Below are 7,893 nucleotides of genomic sequence, written 5' to 3'. Positions count from 1 at the left end.
CTTAATTAAATAATTTGTTTAAGTAAAAGCTCTACACCATGGAAACCTTAACCAATATCATAAGGGTAGCTGGAATTTTCATAGTAACAGCACCTCCACACATTCAAACCTACAAATCTTTGAAACGATAGTGGTTCCTACAAACAAAAGAGTAACCTTAACAACACAAAAGCATCCAAAGTAATTTTAACAAACTTAAAACAACAAACTCAGAATAAGTATCCAAGGAAACAGAAACAAACTTAAAATATGGAAACATGCAATACCATAATTATTCAAATAATTCTTTAAATCATTGACTTATGTGAAAGGAATTCTAATCCATTTTCTTATTATTATACATAATTTATCTAAAATAATCCACAGAACTATATACTTAACAGGAGTTTCAACCTAACTTTTAAAAGAGATATATACACACCTAACATTACACACATAATATTAATTATAGTAATTGGTACCAGTAGGCCTAATTAAAATATTTAAATTTAGAAGTGCGCACAGTGTAAATGATCTCTTTAATTGGACATACAAAACATACAAAATATACAAGACATACAAAACATAACAATTATGAGTGGTAATCAGTGTAGATTACCTGGAACCTGCCAGCCCACACAACCCAGACTTGTTTCAGTCTACAATCCAGGCTTATTTCAGCCCTTAACACAGACCTGTTTAGACTGGAACCCAGACTTATTTCAGTCTGAATGCAACTAGTTGCTCAGCTCAAAACTGTTGCGTGCCCAGTCTTATTTCAGACTGATACCTGGCTCTAAGCTAATGGGAGCCAAAACGCACCGAGTCTTATTTCAGACTGATACACATGCAGCCTACTTTACATCGCAATCCTCAAGGCTGCTGAAACAGTCTCCTCAAGACTGCTTCCTGGAACTGTATCTCAACCCTTAAGGCTGTGGAAACAGTCTCTTAAGACTTCTTCCTGAAATTAGTACACACAAGTGGTGTATAGCAGAAACAAACAAAACAAACTAAACATAATCTTCAGCAATTATAAAAATATCCAAAACCATACAGTGCCTCATACTCTTAAGCTGTTTTGCTGTTGTCCTTTCTTTTCACATGATCAGGGGGCCAGCCTGAATCCTGGAAAAAAATTGTTGAGAACATTTGAAATAACAGGCTTGAATCTGAAGTGAAAAGGCCAATTCCATCTCCAGAGTCAGCTTCTCAATAAACTCAAACAGGACATAACAATGTAATTATTGAATTCTGAGGCTACTGTAAACCATTACAAAATAAAAAACAAAAGCAAAAGGCAAACTCTTATTCATTTAATTTAATTTAATTTTTTTATTTTATGTGTATGCATGTTTTGCCTGCATGTAAGTAAGTGCACCTGTGTCATGCAATGAAATAGTAGAGTTATAAAGCTATTAAATAAGCTCCCTGTCATTTCAATACATCCTTACATATTATACTTACTGGATGTTTCAATAAAACTGTATAGAATTAAATCTACTGAATTATTACCAATGCATCTCAATTGACACAGTCTAATAGTAATAAGTAAAAAAGTATTAATTCACTTAATATAAATAATAAACCATCCTACTATTAGAAAACCTGCCTGAACATTGACCTGCCTGGCATCCCACCCCAAGCCTCCTCGGCGGCATGCAGCTACATCACTCTGGGCCGCAGCTTCAAGCAGCTACGTCATGACCAAAGAAGACCTAGGGAAACATGGGCAACCAGAACAGATTGAGCAGCAGCTCCGGGTGGCGGAGAAACTCCCAAAGCAGCAGGCAGAAGAGTCTTCAACAAACACTCCCATGCGGAAACAGCAAAACCATGGACCTACTAAAGAAACCTACCTCTACACATTCATTGGAAGTTACTAAATAATAAAATTATCTAATTTAGCATAAACCAAACAAAAGATCTTATCTTGAATTTTAAAATTAATTAATGAAAATAGAAGTAGTACTTATAAATCTTCCAATTTTATTTAAGGAAAATGATCCAATTAGTATAAAAGTGAGAATCAACTGAGCAATTTTATTATTAATAATAATAAAATATTAGTAGTAAATAAAATTTGAATTTTATCTTTTAAAATCTGTATTTATTTTTGGATTCATCATCACCCAAAATACTTTAAAAAATGAGTGAGAATGAAATTTACTTTAATGGTGTATTTGATAATTTTTTAAGAACACATTAAAACAGACCTTTTATATCTATGTTATAAAAATTACCAGTCTCTAAAGCAATCAAAGAAAAGTCAAACAGCTACACCTTTCAAGATTATAATTAAATATTTTTGTGCAGATTAGCAGGATATCAAGTAAGTTATTAAAACTTTATCTTTTGAGTTTAAAATTGATAAGACTGTTGAGTCCATGGCATAATAACTCCAAGACAGGGCACAACCAAATGTTATTGTTATGGCTGAAGGAATATCTATGGTTGCGCTGCCCACGGTTGTAGGGGTGAGAGAAAAGATGGTTGGCTGCCCCCATCACTTAGTGAGGGGCCTCATTTCCTGAATGTTGTGGTTGAAACATAGGCATCGGTTTAGTACTTAGGAAATTTCCATCAATATCTGTCTTAGATCTACAATCTGGAGCCCAGTGCACATCATGATGACAGCGGGGACATCTACCTGGTGATTGGGACAATACCTTAGGGCACTGCCTTTTAAAATGTCCTTCACCACCACAACCGAAACATTTTAGTTTTGATTTCATTGTTCCTCTTTGAGGTTTGATAGAAGCTGCCAAAGTTTGAGCAAAAATCTGTAACTTCCTGGTTTCAGAATGAACATTATGACAGGCTCCAGCGTAGCTCATAATGTCACCTGTTTCTTTTCTAGGTAAAATAGCTCTTTGACAATCCTCATTTGCATTCTCATAAGCCATAATTTTTACAATTACTTCTTGAGCAGCAACCCCAGGAACAGAACAACTCACAACTTTTTGAAGGTGAGCCAAAAATTCTTCATATGGCTCCTGAGATACCTGAATGATTTTAAGTCAAGGACCATGCTTTTCTCCTTCAGGCTGTGTACGTTCCCAAGCTTTAAGACAGATCTCCTGAAGTTGAGCATGTATAATCTCAGGTGCATTAGCCTGTTGTGCAGGCAAATCATAAGCTCCTATTGTTGTTAGCATAAGGTAAGTAATAGCTGGGATATGTGCACAAGAAGAAGCAGCATTCTCTGTAGCTTTTAAGTAATCAAGGTCATTATACCACATAATCCATTGAGCATACTCTGATGGTTTCAGCAATGATCTACTCAGAATTTTCCAATCATCTGGAGCAAAATTCCCATAATGATTAGACAAGCCTAAAAGGATTTCTTTTACATAAGGTGACTGTGGACCATATAATGTTACTGCCTTACGAACTATAGCAATATGTTTTATGTGTATACCTTCATAAGTAGGTGGTTGTGCCAAAATTCCACTGACAGGTGGATGTCGAATAACTGGAAATGCAACTTTAGGCATAGTTATTTTAGAGTCCAATTCAGATTCAGAAGTTTGTGGCAATAACTTTGCAAGATCTGCTTTTACTCTCAACTTCTGTTTAGGTTTCTTTTTTGCCTTAGACTTACTGAATTTTCAACACTTGAAGCTGGACAAGGAGGAACTAAAGGCTCCTTCCTTGCAGAACTATCTGAAGAAAGCTCCAAAATAATAGTCTCTTGAGTTTCCTTACCAACTTTATTTTTTAACTCCTCAGGAACAACATAAAGATTAACTGCTCCCTTAGAAATACAAAAAACCTGAGTTGATGACAAGGTATTTGGACCTTGATTAATTAGTTTAATAGTTGTGCTAATAAATTCCCACACAGACCAAAAACCAAGCACTATAATTTCTTAGGTCTGAACTGCTTTTTCCACCTGAGAAAGTAAAGAAACAAAGGGAGTAAACTTACCCTGTCCCATTATACTAACATAATTTACAACTCTGCCCTAAAACCTCCTCTGGATGCAATGTCAGGGGTCCCTGTTCGGGCGCCAGCTGTCACAGTACATTGACCACAGTTCAAGCCTGGTGGGCTTGGGGACCCCGACGGATATAAATTAAGACACCAGAGATTCAAAGGTTTATGATCCCAGTGCATGTTTACTGTGAATCAAACATAGCTTATATAGGAATCAGATCAGGAGTAACCAAGAAGTAACCAAGGAATCATTAAGGATACATCACTAACAGAAAGTAACCAGGGAATAACCAAGGACACAGTACGTTACTACATTACCTCACCAGCTGAAACTCATGCGAGGTTACAGTATCCAAGTTCAGCTATGTAAAGTTTATAGTATCTAAGATATAATGTGTACTGCTTATGATTACTCTTAGCAACTACTAGAATTCAGTAATTTTACACGGAAACCAAGCTATCAGTGCTGAGAGACTTCGGTGCCCATAAACTGAAACAGGACTCTTTGGTTAAGTTTCTAAGACTATCAATTAATCAGGGAAATGTAGCCTGTCAACTCTGACCACAGAAGCCATAAGCAGGGAAGCTCTTAAAGTGGCAGAATTCTTTCTTCAATGTGAAAGTCAAGGCAAGCTGCCGTAGTCCAGTAAAGCTCCTGACAAGTGCTTAAGAGCACTGGCTGCTCTAGCAGAGAATCAGGGTTCATCTCCCAAAACACATATGGACAGTAATAAGCTGTAACTCCATTTCCAGGGAATTTAAATACGTTCTTCTGACTTTATCAGGCATTGTATGACATGGGTGTCTTTAAACATATACATGGAATACACTCATACCCATTAAAAAATAAGAATAAGAAGAAAGAAAGAAAGAAAGAAAGAAAGAAAGACTCTCCCAAGAAGGTATTACAATCCTAAAAATATATGTACCAAACACAGGAGCATCCAATTTCATAAAACAGTATTAGATCTATTATAAAAGATTTACTATAATACAATGATAGTGGGTGACTTCAACAATTCACTCTCACCCATAAAGGGATCTTCCAGATGAAAACTAAACAAAGAATCGCTGGAATTAAATGATAACATAAAACAAAAGACCTATTAAACATGTACTGAACATTGCACTGGAACATCAAATAATATATTTCCTTCTCAGCAGTCAGTGGAATTTGCTAAAAATTGACCATGTATTAGGACACAAACTAATCTTCAAAATTTTAACAGCATTGAAGTAACATTCTATATCCTTTCTCACCACAAACGAGAAAAACTGAATATAAACAATAAAAGAAATATGAAAAATACATAAACTCATAAACAACACACCATTGATGAAAACTGGGTCAAGGAGAAAAATCAAAAAGGAAATTTAATAAGGCCTGGAACTGAATGAATGTGAAAACACAAAATGCCAAAACATAATGAGGGCAGTCTAAAGATGAAACTTTATAGTTTTAAGAGCATACATAAAAAATTAAAGATGTCTCATGTTAATAAAAATGATGTATCTAAAGACCTTAGAAAAACAGTAACAATCAATACATAAAAATATTTGATGAGAAGATATATTCAAAATCATGGATGAATTTAATGAAAGATCTCATGTTAATAAAAATGATGTATCTAAAGACCTTAGAAAAACAGTAACAATCAATACATAAAAATATTTTATGAGAAGATATATTCAAAATCATGGATGAATTTAATGAAAGATAAAATCAATAACAAGAATAGTTTGTTCTTCAATCAAATTTAAAAGACTGATAATACTCTAGCTAACTTGGCATAAAGAAAAAGAGGGAACCCAAATTAGTAGAATCAGTGATGAAAAGGGAAACATAACAATGAATTCTGAGAAAATTCAGAGAATCATAAGAAAGCATTTTAAAACCTTCTATTCCACAAAACTGGAGATTATTTTTAAAAATAAATGTATTTCTAGATATCTATGGTCTACAAAAATTAAATCAATATGTAGCAAATATTTTAGACTGACCCCTAACTACTAATAAGATGGAAACAGGGAATAAAATTTTCCCAATTAATAGAAAACCAGGACCAGACGAATATAGATGAGAATTCTATCAGACCTTTAAAGAAGAAATAATATCAATAATGATTAATTATTCCATTAAATAGAAAAGAAGCAAATGTTTCCAAGTTATTTTTATGAAAGTAGCATAACCTTATAGTAAGTCTACACAAAGAATTAAAGAAAAAAAATAAAAATTGTAGATCAATCTCACTGGTGAAAACGCACACAAAACTTATTCATTATTCTTGCTAATCAAATGCAAAAGCACATAAGAAGAGATTATTGTCCAGGGTCAACTTGGTGTCATCCAAGAAATGCAGGAATAGCTCAACATTCTTAATAAAATCAGTCCATCACATCAATACACTCAGGGAGAGAAATCATATTATCATCTAATTAGATGCAGAGAGTATCTGTGACAAAATACAGCATCTATTCATGATGAAAATCTTGGAGAATCTAATGATACAGGGAATATATCTAAACATAATAAAGTCAATACATAGGAAGCCTACAGCCAACATCATACTAAATGGGAAAAATTCAAAGCACTTCCTCTAAATGCAGGAATAAGTCAAGACTATCCATTCTTTTTATTGCTGCTCAATAAGTTTTCACTAGAGCACTAAGACAATTGGAAAAGATAAATGGGATACAATTTGGAAAGAAGCAAATGAATTCCTATTTACAGTTGATACACTACTGTAAATAAAAGACCATATGGACCACCAGAAAACAGCTTCTAGAGTTGATAAATACATTCAGTAGAGGCAAAATTCACTTTCGTACAAAAATAACAGTAGCATTCCTGTACACCACCAACAAACATACTGAGAAAGAAACCAGAAAAACAATCCTGCTTATAATAGCTTCAAAGTCCATAGTTATCTTTGCATAAATCTAAACAAGGAATTGAAGACATGAATAATAAAAAATTTTTAAAAACACTAAATATTGAACAATATAACAGAAGATGGAAAGATTTTTCATGCTTAAGGATAAGTAGAATTAATATTGTGAAAATGGTCATCCTACCCAAAATATCTACAAATCAAATGTGATAGCCATTAAAATTTCAACACAAGCCTTCAAAGAAATTGAAAATCTAATCTCAAAGTTAATGCTGAAACACAAAAAAACAGGATATCTAAAACAATACCAAACAATAGAAATAATGCTAGAAACATTAGCATTATGTTCTCAAATTAAACTAGATTTGTAGTAATAAAAATATCATGATACTGATATAAATACAATCATGTAGATCAATGGAATAGAATTGAGGACCCAGGCTTAAGTCTGCACATTAAAAGTCCCCTGGATTTCAACAAAGAACCCAGAAATTAAAACTGGAGAAATATAGCATGCTCAACAAATGCAGCTGATCTAACTGATAAGTACATGTAGAAGAATGAGCTACATCCCTATTTCTCATCTTGCATAAAACTGAACTCCAAATGGATCAAAAAACTCAACATAAGAACTAATACCTTGAATTTCATAGAGGAGACAGTACGGACTACTGTGGAACTTAAAGGCACAGGAAAGGACTTTTTGAAATGGATTTTCATAGTGCAGGCATTAAAACCCATAATTAATAAGTGGAATCTCTTGAAATTATTTTCTACACAGAAAAGGACACCTGTTATTCAAGTGAAAAGAGAATGTATAGAATGGGAAAAGATTTTTACCAGCTATATATCTGATAGAGGGTTAATATCTAGAATGTACAAAGAACTCAAAAAACTGAACACACACACAACACACACACACACACACACACACACACACACACACTACCAACAATTCAATTAAAAATTGGAACAATGAACTGAACAGGGAATTCTCAAAATATGAGTTGAAAATTGCTGAGATTTTTTAAAAATATTCAACATCTTTAGACATGATAATTGCTGATTTTTTTTTAAATACTCG

This window comes from Nannospalax galili, unplaced genomic scaffold (genome assembly GCF_000622305.1).
Source record: "Nannospalax galili isolate Female #2095 unplaced genomic scaffold, S.galili_v1.0 scaffold131, whole genome shotgun sequence".
Taxonomy (NCBI): Eukaryota; Metazoa; Chordata; class Mammalia; order Rodentia; family Spalacidae; genus Nannospalax; species Nannospalax galili.
This window is presented reverse-complemented; position numbering follows the sequence as displayed.